Source organism: Trichechus manatus, unplaced genomic scaffold (genome assembly GCF_000243295.1).
Source record: "Trichechus manatus latirostris isolate Lorelei unplaced genomic scaffold, TriManLat1.0 scaffold00083, whole genome shotgun sequence".
Lineage (NCBI taxonomy): Eukaryota > Metazoa > Chordata > Mammalia > Sirenia > Trichechidae > Trichechus > Trichechus manatus.
The window spans coordinates 1,098,655-1,113,676 of NW_004444019.1; the positions used below are offsets into that span (position 1 = coordinate 1,098,655).

The 15,022-nt window shown below is 37.2% G+C and overlaps 1 long non-coding RNA gene across 1 annotated transcript; it reads right to left on the minus strand.

Moving 5' to 3' along the window:
- Positions 1-2,373: 2,373 nt before the first annotated feature.
- Positions 2,374-14,681, minus strand: LOC111821422 (uncharacterized). The gene is made up of 3 exons (XR_002824845.1): positions 13,933-14,681; positions 8,325-8,573; positions 2,374-2,579 (listed from the first exon to the last, which is right to left on the minus strand). It is a non-coding gene; the product is annotated as an uncharacterized LOC111821422 (long non-coding RNA).
- Positions 14,682-15,022: the final 341 nt, after the last annotated feature.

Here is a 15,022-nt window from a genome sequence, read left to right on the forward strand (position 1 = left end):
TCAGCCAAAGGTTAGATAGGCCCATAAAACAAAATGAGACTAAAGGGGCACACCGGCCCAGGGGCAAGGACTGGAAGGCAGGAGGGGACAGGAAAGCTGGTAATAGGGAACCCAAGGTCAAGAAGGGAGAGTGTTTACATGCCGTGGGTTTGATAACCAATATCACAAAACAATATGTGTACTAATTGTTTAATGAGAAGCTAGTTTGTTCTGTAAACCTTCATCTAAATTACAGTAATAATAAATAAATAAAAAGAAAGAAACAGTATCTCAAAACAAAAAGAATTTAAGCAGAATACTTCAGGTCAGGATCTCAGGCACAATTCAGAACATCTTGTCTCTTTCAGCTTCTGGTAACCCTGGGATTTTCTCGGCATTTCTTGTTTTATAGATTTATCTTTAATATAGCATCTTTCCTATACTCCAATATGACTTAACTGATATGTTCAAGGACTCTATTTCCCCAAACAAGATCACATTCACAGGTATAGGGGTAAGGATTTCAACACATCTTTTTGGGGGGCACAATTTAATCCATAACACCTGGAGAACATAGATCTGTGGTTCTCACATTCCTATTACCCAGTGGGACCTTGGCAGTCTTCTCTGTTGGTTAAGTCTTCTTTCATGCTTTTCTAGATTAGTGGTAGTTGCCACTGATGTTTTAAAAATAGGTCATTAATAGTAGATTTTTTAATGGATAATTGTATTATGATTTACTTACAGGACTTGAGAGCCTTGTATTTTGGGAGTCATACTAAGAAAGGGATAGTTTCTCATTAGTAACACAGCTTCCTTATTATCTCACTCTCTCTCTTTCTCTCTGAAATACAGTATGAGGATAGTACATGGGTGGATTTTCTATTGTCAGATCAGGTGTTATTTTAAGTCTGTCATTTCTAATCTCTGTAAGCTTTACCAATGAAGCAAAAGAAATATAGTATGCCTGATGTTTATATGAAAATATAAACGATTCATAAGGCAAAGTCCTAGACATATTAAAATTGATGTATCAAATGTATACACCATTTAATAAATATCAGAGTAAAATTTCACTTATTCTGTTTTCCCATAATTTGAGAAGCTTAAAGGGTTTTGGAAAAGAGAAAGGAAATGGTATCATAATGAAGCCAAAATTGATCTTTTAGGCTATTTTTACACATCTAAGACAGAAAAATAATAATTCTGTGGCTGATGATTATAATATTGGTAGTAACTGCAGAAGTTCTTGGATGATTACACAGAAGACACTACTGATTTTAAAAGGAAACATTTCAAAATAAAATTGCATTTTTAACACCATCTACATTTTAAAAAGGAATATAAGTGAGGCTAAAATGAAAAACAACCTTGGATTTTTTGTTTTTCTTAATAGATGGCAATTAAGCTTTACGATTGTTCCAGGCTTGATATGCTTCTGCTTAATTATCCTTCCCTCCTTGTCATCTTCTCTACACATATTATTGCTCAGAAAAAAAATTATGTATATGCTATAAAAATAATGGCTGCCCCTCACTGAGTATCTTCCACATGGAGACTGTACTAGGCGCAACAACCCCACAAGAGAAGTGTTCTGATGTCTACTTCATAGTTGAAACCACCAATCTTTCAAGTTTACACAATGGAAAGTGGCACCTCCGGGACAAATCCATTACTTTCCACATATTAGAGTCACTTGTTGATTTCTACTTAAGTCAGAGGATAAGTGTATTAATAAATAGTATTAAATTTATACAAAAATTTTCTGTTTCTTTTCTATCGTTCCTCCTATTCTTCATCCCCACTTGGAAGGTGTTTTCCAGCATAACTTCCAGTTCCAGGCACACCTCCCACCCCCCGAATAGTAATTGCCAGTGGAAGTTCCTGTGAAGCTCTAAGGACATAAGCCAGTAGAAACTACCTAGTAATTGTCAGAGCAGATAAATAATTCTGTTTCTCAAGCAGCTGGCTGCATAGAATAACACTGAGGAGGTATTTTTTAAATGCAGAATTTTGGAGTCCCACCTTCAAGTAATTCTGTCTAGTTGAGCTGAGGTGAGACCTAGGAATCTGTATTTTTAACAGTCTCCCAACAGGCAGGTTTGGGAACCACTGGTTAAATCAAAAACAGAATTGATAGTCAATAATTCCTTAAGGCCAAGATTAAGAACCACTCAGCTGCACATTAGAATCAGCTTTTTTATAAGCCTTACTTATTATCAGTTTAATATCCTGATGCTCAGGCCCCATCCCCAACCAATTACATCAGGATGTCTGGGGGCAGCACCTGACATCCGTATTTTTTTAAGTTCCCTAGGTAACTGCAGTGTGCAGCCAACATTGAGAACCACTGCTTTAAGGGGTGGAAGTAATCAGTCCACATTTATTTGTTTGTTTGTTTTGTTTTTTTCCCCTTGGTTCACCTATCTCTTTTCCTTCATCCACTCTCCACGCTGCAACTGTAGAGTTGTCACTGAGTGTGATGACATGGGAACATCTGTCTGCAGCGTGAATGCAGCTCCAACAGGGGGCAGTGAACTGGGCCTGCAGCTTCTAGTTGTCCTGTTTCTGCTGGATCAAAATACTTTAAGTGTCAAAAGCTGAAATTTGAAAGAAACACATATCCTAATTTCATTTGTTCACCCAACAGATATATTTCTTAAGCCAAATGTGAATATTACCTTTCACTGAGCGAAATACAGATGACTTTCTATTTCTAACTTGCTAAAATACATCTACCCACAAATAATTCTCTCTCTCACTCACTCTCTCTCTCTCTCTCACACACACACACACACACACACACACACACACACACACACACAACACTTATATAATATCCATTGTAAACTCTTAAAAGTTTGTCCCCTGTATATTTCAGAGCTGTGGTAGGGAGAACGGAAGGCAGGGTGTTAGGAGCTCTGGGCTCCTGGTAAATTTGCCTGTAATGTCTGTGTAAGATTGGGCATGTAGTAGATGAAATTAAAATCTCAAAGATTATTGAGGATTAGTGGTAAAGGTGTTAAAAACAGAACCAATTTTTCTGCTACTACAATTCTCAGAGGGCATTGTCAATAAAAGCTTTAAGTTGAATGGGGAGATATTTTAGAGAAAATATTTGAGAGAAAATAGGAAGTCATCAGCACACACTGATATAGCAATGAGCATCCAGGGTCAAGCAATCAAAAGCTAATGATGTGATAAAGGACTAGAGGACTATGAGTCATTGACACCTGCTGGCATTTTTCTAGAACAGATTTGAATATACTTTTTATTTAAAATTCACTCCATGCCTTCCCCCACCACCACCACCTTAGTGTATTTGAATCTGGTCCAAGGCGCTCTAAATTCACCTCAGGAGCTGGGATTCGTACCTCAGTTTCTGTCAGTAAGAACATAAAACAGGATCGCAATAGTCTGACTGGTGGTTGCGAAGTAGAAAGAAATCAAAAATTATCTCCAGTTTATGTCTAAGTGAATTTAAAGCAGGGGATGGGCCCAAACTCAAGCAGGAAAAGCACACAGTTTTATGAGCCACTTAAAATGAGTTTTAAAACAAATTTAGAACCCAGAAGGCTATTCAATTCAAAATTCCTTTAGGCAGAAAACCAATGGGGCTTTAAAACATGGTAAAATGCAAGTAAAAGGGCAAATTCATGGGTAAAAATATTTTACAACTTCCAGTGACAGCACAAAAATCCTATTTAAAAATAGGATAATAGCTGACATTGTACAGTGTAGTAAAAAAAAAAAAAAAAAACTATACTGGGAATTAGCAGATCCTGACATAATTTCGGCTTTGCCAGTAACTAACAGCCCTGGGCAAGTCATATAAAAATTTCTGGACCTTGGGCTCCTCATGTTTAAAAGAAGAGTGAGGGATACTTGGTATCTCTCCATTCCCAAAATATTACAGTTCTGTATCTACTCAGAAACCTCACACTTTGGATTGTCTGAAAGGTCTACGTCATTTGTTCATCTCATAGGTAAAATTTCTTTAAAATCAAATTTGATATTTATAATTCCTTCCCCCTTTGATAGACTAAAACCCAATCTGAACTCACTGTACTTAAAATTAGTCAATAGAAAATTAATGGTGTTGTACTGAAAAGGCAAAAAGTTTCCAGAATTGAGAAACTTTCAAGGTTGGTAAAATATTTCCTCTAGAAATTATTTCTCTTTAATGCTACATCCCAAAAATGTTTTAATAAAGGAGAACATAGAATCAAGAACTATTTCTCTCTGCCAAGAAAGAATAAACTTTTTGCTAATTAATAGATGGAATTTTCAATTAATGCTTGACCAGTAGCCTATCCCATTCCCTGCTACTACTTCCTCATTCTCTCTGAATCCTTTCGTCTTCGACAATATCGCCTCCCATCAATAGAAAGACTTCTCCTAGCCTTCAGTTCCTTCATGACTTTGTAGTTCATGAGATTGTTTTGTCTCTTCCAGTAAGTTTTGCTCCTTTTCTCTAAGTGACTCCAGTTGTTGATGCCATAGAAAGTACTACCTTTGTTCTTGAGAAACTCATTAGCTATCTTGAAGCAAGTCTTGGTGATAGGACTTCGTTCTTATCAGAAATGGTATGTCTATAACTTTATTGTCTAATGGGATTGCAACTACCCAGTTTAAAATAAAGACACTTGATTTACCATGCAATTCATAGAAGCTAAAAGGTGAATCCTATTGTGAATCTCCATTGATTTAGAGTAAAGCACAGGGAAGCTTATCATGTAATTCTGTTGTAAAATGCTATTGGTGTACTGTACAATATATAGAAGTTCATGGTGTAGCTTTATTGTGAGACTCTCATTCACCATGCAGTAGCATGAAACCGAGTCACTTTGTGATGAAACTCTCTGATTTAATGCGGATCCCAGATGATTTTACTGTGTCATTCTGTAGTAATAAAACTTGAAAATTCATTAATGCACTTTGAATATCTCAGTAGAAGCCCTTCTATAGCCTGAAAGGGAACTTTAACCAACCATGGACCATGGCAAGTACATTCTTACTAATAAAAGTCATGAAAAAGCAACCTTAGGAGAACATCTTCCAACATCAGACATATGTGTCACTGATCTTGTTTATGAATATCTTAATTTGCCCAAATTTTATTTTCTATTTAAAAAGGTCATTAATCATTATTTGAACTTCATAGTACTAAACCAAGGTCTCTAGGTGGCACGAAAGGTTTGTGCTTGACTGATAACCTAAAGGTTGGCAGTTTGAACCTACCCAGTGGTACCAAGGAAGAAAAGTCCTGGTGATCTGCTTCTGTTAAGATTATAGCCTAGAAAACACTGTGCAGATACTGTAACCTGTAACGTATGGGGTTGCCATGATTCAGAATCAACTCAACAGCAACTAACAACAACAACAGAACTAAACCAGGGAGCACAAAATAAAGTAGATTATTATTCTGGGAGTGATTTTTTAAAAGTCTTTAGAAAAAAAAAATATATATAGAAGAATCCTGATCAAAAGGGAGGAAATGCAGAAGAAAATTTCAAATTCTCATGGAATCCAGACTTTCTGGAGCCCTAAAGGCTGGATGAACCCCTGAAACTATTGTCCTGAGATAAACCTTTAAACCTTAAACAAAAATATCCCCTGAAATCTTCTTAAAACCAAACAATAGTTTAGCTTAACTGGTAAAGAACATCTGCCTTGAGCATTGTGCTCTTTTAACAACTATCTATATGGGATCAAATTGACAACAGCAACTCAAAAGATTAGATAGCAGACTTAGGAAGCGTGAGTTTATGTTAGTGGTAGAGGAACAACACATAAAAGGAGGATGAGAATGGCTGCACAATTCAAAGAATGTAATCAATGTCACAGAATCATACATGTAGAAACTTGAATTAGTTTATGGTTTTGCTGAGATATTCTCAACAACAAAAAATAAAATAAATTATAAAACAATAATATATAATCACTGGCAAGATTTTCAAATGTGAAAATGATATAAAAGAAGCTATAAACTTATAAAATTGTATGATGTTTTCTGGTCTAAATATTGTTATCAGTTTTTAATATTGTCTTCCTAAATTAATTATAGATATCTCTCATTGGGAAAGAATTTTTGTTTAAAAGGTTATCACAAATCTGTTAGTCTTTAGAATAAGCTTACTTTCCTTGAAATCTAATAAAATAAAATTTTTTCAGAAGGAACTCCAGTGTCAAACATCATTTTTTTGCATGTTAGTATTTTGTCCTTTGTATAAATTATTCAAATCTGCATTTAACCCTGCATATTTCTTCTCTGACTTACCATGATAAATGTACTTTAGTAGTAAGAAAATGAGTGACTAGCCCTGCCTTTCAGTCCTTTTGATGGTTCAAGAAACTCATTGTGATTTATTATGTTAAAAAGATTCCTCTAAACTTCACAAACAGAAGAAAACCCATGCTACCCGGGATTTCTCTCAGAAAGCTCCATTTGTGGGTGTTCTCTTCTTCTTATATTTATATAGAACATAACAGTGAAGAATAACGTTTGGGGGACTGGTTGAATCTGATGCACCATTATATTTTCTGTCAGTTAAAGACTATGCGTCTTTGAAGTCTATTACAAGTAATAAAATACATTTTTAAAAATCACGCACACTCAAAAAAAAAAAAAAGTAGTGCTCCCTTATCCTGTTCAGAGCAATGAGAATTATTTGGAGTGGGAGGGAGGAAAACAAGCCTAGAAGCCAGAAGGCATTGAGGTTGGAAGCATAGAGTTGGTCCCTACACTTGCTCCATCTATGTACCCCCACCCCACGTTAGCCCCTGAAGTAACTCCTTTTTCTAGGCTTTATCCCCCAGCTGAAGAGATCTCAAACTGTTTGGAAAGGACAAAAAGAAATCCATATTTCCTATTTTGTCAAAAATAAACAAATAATTCTATACCAATAATTACAAATACTTTCTGCATGCTTAACAAATGCCAGGCACTGTTCTACGGGCTTTACGTGCATTAACTAATATAATCCTCGTGTTGACTTTTGAGATTTTGTTATTATCCTCATTTTACAGATACAGAAACTTAGATACAAAAATTTTAAGAAATCTACCCAAGGACTAAGAGATAGTAAGTGGTAGACCTGGAACTCTCACCCAGGCAATGGAATTCAAGAGACTATGCCATAAGACAGTACGTTAGACTGCCCCAATAGGCAAAATGACTACACGTTTTCAAATTGTTCATTGTTATGTTTCTATGTAAAGGTTTAAATCTATAACAGATAATACTTTGTTTCCCTCTCTCCCATCATTGTGTGTGTGTGTGTGTGTGTGTGTGTGTGTGTTTGAATCTGATGTGAATAAAGCATTTCAGAATCCTTTATAGGATGCAGACAAATGCAAGGTGTAAAATTTGAGTATATATCCTAACATAACTGTGTCTGTTCTATGAACTGAACTGATCAGGGGAGTTCTTATTGTTTAAGTGAATTAAGAAGCATGGCATAACCCTAACCAGTACCGAAGAAAAATCATACGACTTCTTGATCATGCGAGAATTTTACCTCCTGGGAATATCAGATAGCTCAATAAGGTTAAATGTGCTGCTAAAGTTCTATTCTTAAAAAATATACTAAACTCAACAGGTTTGAACCATTCAGTCAGAGGCTATTCTTTACAGAGTCTCTCTCCTTCCTGAAAGGAGTAAGGGATAAAGTGAAACGAGATCATTCACATGTCAAGAAGCTTTTAACTGTCTTAGCTGCAAACTTGATTAATAGCCATCATGTAGGACTTAATAGCACAGCAGATAACATGCTTTTTTTAAAGCATGTAAAAGCCTTGCTTGGGTATTAAGAAGTTATCCTAGGCATGAGAACAGCTGTTTGGCTACTGTAGCAATGTAGACTAGCCAAAGTTTGCCCCAGGGGCACATGAAATAGAAACATGGAAGTAGCATCTTGAAAGCAGCAGAAGCCTTTGTGTATTTCTCTCTCTCTCTCAGAGTAGGGGTTTATGGAAATCCCTGTGAACTATTAGATAGGTCTTGATCTTTCAGGGCAGAGCTTCTCAAACATTAGCAAGCAGAGGAATTGCCTAGAGCACTTGCAAAAACACATTCCTGGGCCGGAAATTTGCATTTCTAAAAAGCTTCGAGATACTGCTGTTCTCACACTATTAGTCTCACTAATAACAATAAAATAGTAGCACTGTCTTAGAACATCCTTGTAACTACTGTTATTCCTAAAACTACCTCATTTTCTCACTTTTTTTTGTTTTTCTCTTCTTTCATACTAGTGAGACAGAAATAGCTCTGCCAACACACCGGGCATGTAAAAATAATTACTCCTTCCCTTCCTCCCAACCCCTCAAAAATACTATAAACTCACCATGTAGCGTAGACCATCCTTGACTGGTTACACAAGTATGATAAGGAGTATCCCTGAAATGGAAGAATGGTTCTATCCCATCCTCCCCCAGGAGTCTCAACTGTGGCAGGTGACTTTGCCAATAGAATCTTTAGGGCATTGTTTTATGCCTTAGAGAGAGGCCGACAGGATCAGAAGTGGAGTCCAATTCAGATGCTCTCTGAAGAATTCAGTCAAGATGTTTTCTTATTCCCCGCTTGATTTAGATTTCTATTAATACAACATAAAGCAAAACTTTCAGTAAATGCTGGATGATTAAATCATACAATCATTCATATAGTCACATGTTTCAAGGATGGGCCAAATCAGGACCTCTGGTGGTGCAGTGGTTGAGAGATCGGCTGCTAACGAAAAGGTCAACAGTTCAAGTCCACCAGCCACTCCTTGGAAACCCTATGGGGCAGTTCTACTCTGTCCTAAAGGGTCTCTATGAGTCAGAATCGACTCATCGGCAACAGGTTTGGTTTTTGGTTTTTTGTCCAAATCAGATTAAAGCAATGCATTTGTGAGGCTTCTTAGTACCTTGACCTGACTTTGTGTGTAGTATTTTTAAGTAAAAAAAAAGGAAAAAAATATTGTAACAGGTTTGTTGAGGTGGAAAGGAGGATATCCCCATTTTATGAATGAATTATGGCTCAAAGAATTTAAGGTTATTTGCCCAAGATCACTTGCTAAGAATGAAGACAGGCAGCATGACTGCTCTGGGCCAGAGTGTTGTGGGGTGAGGTGAAGCCATAGCCGAAGCGGCACAGATGGAGGACATGGCTGGGACTCAGAGGACTGATAGTTCTAGAAGGAGCTGAAGTGAGTGTGAGTCAGCAGAAGAGAAGGGGCTTGGGAACTCCCTGACCATGTGAAGAGAGCAGACCACACATCTCATCAACCCTCCTGGACAACAGGAGGACCAGTGGCCAGGCATGACAAGGGACATGTCCTGGAGGAAGGCCAATGAAGACTTGAAACACTGCTGAGGACCAACATGTAGGTTATTAGGCCAGATAGGTGAGGAGGGGTCATGAGTTAAGCACTGGACGTGTTGCATTTGAGATTCTTGCAGGACATCAAGCCAAGCTGCATTTTGAGATATTGATTTGAAATCAAGAAACCTACTTGTAGATGGAAAATGAAGTTTTGAGACTCACGATGGACAACCACTGGGATTCCCCTTTTGTGATGGTTAAGATTGTGTGTCAGCTTAGCTGAGCCATGATTCTCAGTGTTTATATGTGATCATGATGGGATCTGTTGTGAGTAGCCAATCAGTTGAAAGAGTTTCCTTGGGCATGCGGCCTTCATCCAAATATAAGCAGACTTACTGGCTTTTGCCTGCTCTGGATCCTGCAACTGGCTCTGGTTTGTCTGACCTCCTGTTCTTTGGACTTGAGCTAGCAGCTTACATGCTGATCTTGGGATTTGTTGATCTTCCCAGCCTGTGAGCAAGAGCCTTGCTCTCCGACATGCCAATCTTGGGTTCATCAGTCCCTGCGGCTAAGTGAATCAGGAGAAGCCTCTATCCTGATCCACAGATTTGGGACGTCCCAGACTCTACAATCTCTCTCTCTCTCTCTCTCTCTATATATATATATATATACACTTTACTGGTTTTGCTGCTCTAGAGAAACCAGACTAAGACAACTTCTCTGCCCCTATTCTCAGTATAATAGAGAGAACAGCCATGCTTATACAATATGACTGCCCCTTCCAGGTTCACTGAATGAGGAGTGGGTACAATAGTCAAATTGAACCAGGGAATTTGGAGCTGGTTCTAAGAGATTCCAGTGTCAGATACATGCTCATTGAACATAAAAGATGTAAACTTGGGCTGTTGTTTTAGCAGTCATTTTCCTTCATGTAGAGAAGGAAACAGAGAGAGCCAGGGTCCAGTAAGAAGCATGATGCTAGCATGAAGAAAAATGTAGACATGAGAACAGAGACCAAGGAATTTCTGGGTAATTTACAATGCTTGGTCCCTGGTTAGGTCTCTTTTGGAGCCCTAGCTGCATGGACCTAAGGTCTATGAGGTAGCCTTATATCTTTACCAACAACAACAAAAAAAAAACCCCTTCTTTATGTGTAATCAAGTTCAGTTTGATTTCCATTACTTCAAACGAAGTCTTAATCAGTGAAAATAATAACAATAATAAAGAAGTTCTTACGGTGATACTTTTTAGAATGAGGAGAGCATCTAGAATAAAGAATCTTGCATAATACCCAACAAGTAAGCAACAGACAGAAGAGAGGAGTTCACAGGAAATTGACAAGTGGCCAGAGATAGCACACCTAGAGCCCATAGTGTCTTACAGGCCAAGGAAAGATCATTTCAACAAAGAAACAGAGGTCAGCAGTGTCAAATTCTGCCTGTCTGGTAGTCATGAAGCATGAAGAGTGAGATATAGCCCGCCAACAGGGAGGTCACTGTTAACCTTGGTGAAACAGCTGGACTGGACTTGTGTGGGTAGAAGTCAGAATATTTGGGGTAATAGTGGCAAGCTGTGAGGAAGAAATAGAAGAAGTAGAGAGAGTAAGGATATATAACTCAATAAATCATTTTGATTTTGAAGAGGCAAGAGTAAGAAAGGTACTTGGAATTTATCGTTTTGTTTTTGGTTTTATCTTGTGTGTGTTTCATATACACATTGGAAACATGTAAAGGTGTTCACATTTACAGCAGGAGAGACACATATGCTAGAGATACAGGAGAAAAAACCTGTTGCTGTTGAGTCGATTCCAATTCATAATGACCCTATAGGACACAATAGAAATGCTCCATGTGGTTTCAAAGCCTGCAATATTTACAGAAGCAGACTGCCACATCTTCCTCCTCCGGAGCAACTGGTGGGTTTGAATCGCTGATCCTTAGGTTAGTTGCCAAGCACTTAACCACTGTGTCACCAGGGCTTCTCAGGTACAGGAGAGAAGCTGCTAAATGATAATGTTAGGGTAACATTAGGGCTAGAGGAGATCAGATAGGTGGGATCTTGAGAACACCTGAGGGACACCTCTTGTATTGCGAAGGAAGGGAAGGAGGAAACGTGGTGAGACTGAAGGAAGACTCAGACTTATTGGCAGGAAATTAAGGAGTGGGACCATTCCTAGACTGTGAAAGAATAAACTTCTCTTTGTTAAAGCCAAAAAAAAAAAAAAAAGGAGTGGGACCACCTGACACAGCCGCCGTCGGTAGTAATGCTCTTCTCCCTTTCTAGCCACATTCCTTTTCCTTCTTCAAGCCCTGATTAACCACTACCATCCTGGGACAATTGAGATTGGAATCAAGGAAATCTGTCATACAGCTGAGACCCCAGTATTATTTGATCAATGTTCTTTTCCTCTACTGTTTTTCACTCCTGCTCAACGTCTACATGCCATCCTGTATCCACAGACATTTATAAATATACTTTATTTCCTCAGTTAAATTGAAAGTTCTTTGAGAGGGAGAAACACGTATCCAGTTCCGTATCTTCCCCTTTGGTAATTTAAATATAATATGTCTCTCAAAAATAATGAGATGATAAATTAAATAGAAATGCTACTTTGTATCTAACTTCAATAACAATTTAGTATCTAGAATCGTTTTTTTATTTTAGACAAGAAAGTATCATAATTTGTTCACCTCATAAGTTAATTAGCATACATGTTTTCCAGTTATCTCAGAAAGAAATGTGTAGAGTTTGATTTGTAAATATTTCAGAGGCTCTTATAATCTGATCCATTTAAATAAACTTCCAAGTAAATAACAAATCATAGCTAGATTTTTCACTATTCTTTTGATAGTTCATAAAAATATTTAATGTGTCTCCTCTAGTTCTTTTCAGACCTATTTATTCTAAATCCACTGCAAAGTCATCCAGAATTTACTAAATCTGGACTAATTTCAGGCATCACAGAATGCAGCTAATGTTTCCATGGTTTCATATTTCTAATGGCTCTCAAATATACCCTTTACTATCCATAATACTATATCCTTCCAATACTCTTCTTGTCACCCTCTAATATTGAGACCATCCTTAATATCTGTTAACCAAACTATATTCAAATACAAGTCACATGGTCTGAAATGCATTTCTGCTTTTAGTAGTTCTAATACATTTTTTTCAATTTTCATTAATTTACAATCTGGTTACTTTCCCGTTTAATATTAGCTTTGCAAGGAATTCTGAGCTACTAATACTGACTGTTTAATGGTACATTGCTGCCCTCTAGCGTATGTTTGAAAGACTCTTTACAAAATGAAACAATTTATTCAATAAGTCTTGTACATGCCTATTCATTTCTTTCCTTTCCAGGTAAGACTAATATGATTGACTGTTGATAATAATTCTAAAAAGAAAAATCCCAAAAAGGAAATAATAGAAAAAAAACCCTGTTTTTATCTTATTGTGCACCAGGTTCTCAGACGATACTCTTTTCCCCCTTAATTTACACCTTTCTCCTTCACGTAGGTTGGCTGTTCTCAAAAACCAGCGTTTTATTTGTTATCCTTTAAGCAGCCCAAGAGAAGTATCAAATCTTTTATGCTCTCGCTGAGTTCTTTCCAAAGAATATTTCTAAAGATGGAACAAAATAATTTAAATGGTACCTGTTCAAATTCTCAGGGCCGTCAGAAAATTCAACCAGAACAACAACCAGTATCTTTTTATTTTCAAAAAAATTATAAAACTATTTAAGGCTCAAAATTACTATTCTTCTATAAGAAAAGTTGAAAAATAAATGATTGTATGGCCTGATACTCCTTTGTGATGATTTTCTGACCTGGATAGAGTTATCAGGCAGGTAGCTACTTACCTGAACAAAACCCCATCTGGTTTGCTGAGATTTGTTTGTAGTCTAACATATTGACTGAAAACTCAGTGAAAGTACATTAAATTGAACTGCATATTAACAAAAAGGAAAAGTCCAATTATTTAACTATCTCCCTGAATTTTGGTGCCCAGAAGCCTTAAAATTAAAATATAATATGCAACATAAATTTCACTGTTGACCTCTTCTGGGACCATATAGCAGTTGGCATTTGCGTATAGCAAAGAGACCATGAGACTCAGAGTGGAAACCTGGGATTCCCAATTCTCCCAACATTTACTTTCTCTGAGTCTTAGATCTATCTTAAAATGATAAGCATTCCTTCTCATAAAATTTTAAGAGCATCAAATAAGACAATGAATGAGAAAGCATTTGCACAATGTATACTGTATGTGAAGAGCTTAACTAACATGTTTTATCTAAATCTAATATAAACATTAAATTGTCCCTAGCCTTCTGATTCAGGAATGGTCTCTGCCTTTCTTTCCTCCTTCCCTTATCAAAGGTTTTTTCTCTTTGTGTGTTCTTTTTATATACTGCTTTTAGCCACGCTTTTTCTTGCAAATTCTACCTAGTTTATGCAGAAATGGAATTTATTAAACTATACTAACTAGTTCACAGAATCTGGGAGGGCCAGAAAATCAGGCTTGGAAGCTATACTTGACTAATCCAGAGACGCCTTGAGGCCACTACCACTGGCTAATAGCGCCACCAATGCTACGCTGGGATGCTACCACTGGGACTCCTGCCACTACCGCCTCCCTCAGCTTACCCAGAATGGACTCCACGTGGGTTGAGTGGTTGCAGCTGAACGTGGAGTCTCTGCACCATGGCTGCGAGAGTAACTGGAAAGGTGAGATTCTGGCTTCTGAGTTAAAAGTGGAGGAATTCCACAAACATAAGAAAGCCACTGGAAGGTTCCACATGGCCAAAAAGCATGACCACTCCAACCTGCTCTCTGATATTCACAATCTTCATCAAGCTGATCAAATTTGTGTTTTCTCAGGAGTTTCTAGAAACAGAACCTGAAGAAATTAATCTAACGGCAGAAATTTTAGGACCAATAACAAACTACAAACTGTTGATTCTCTCAGCTGGCTCCACCTCTATTTCTCACTCTCTCTGGGTATGTGAATGTATGTTTGAGTATTATACGGTACCAGCATAGTGCTTTACTATGCTTATACACTATTCATTCACTGATTGATTGATGAACCATTTCCCCATTTATTGAGTTCCGGAACATCTGTGAGGCATAAGAAATATAATTCCTTGTTCCCTTTGTTCCTGGAACTCACATCCTACTTAGGAAAACTATCATATAAGCCATTAATTACAGCGACATGAAAGGAGCTCTAAAAGGCAAGATGCAAGGTACTATACACATGTAAAGTTTAGAGACACAGGTTCTAGCAACTTCAATAGGAGAGCCAAGATGAAAGGGATTCTCCAATAATACCTATATCATAAGTTTATTTGGTTAAACAGGTGACTGGAAATATGTCAGTAGACTGTTCTGTGTGCTGATAAGTTCCAACTCTACTATGTGCCTTCAATTTTTACTCACGTTAAAATTTTTAGATCTTTCATTGCATTCAAATCATCATTTCAAGCTTCATTGTTATTATATTGTGGTTTCAGACACTGTAAAATGAGATTTTAGTGCCCAGAAGCCTTAAAATGTCCTTGATAAGAGAAACTTCTTACTATTGCACTGATGTTTTAGTTTCTAGTTTTAAAACGTTATAGTTTTAATTTACAGTTCATACATATACTCATTTAATAACCAACTTTAAATTCAGTAATCACATTTTCCCCAAGCTTTGATTGGAACAATTATAGTAAATGAAAATAAGAAAGTA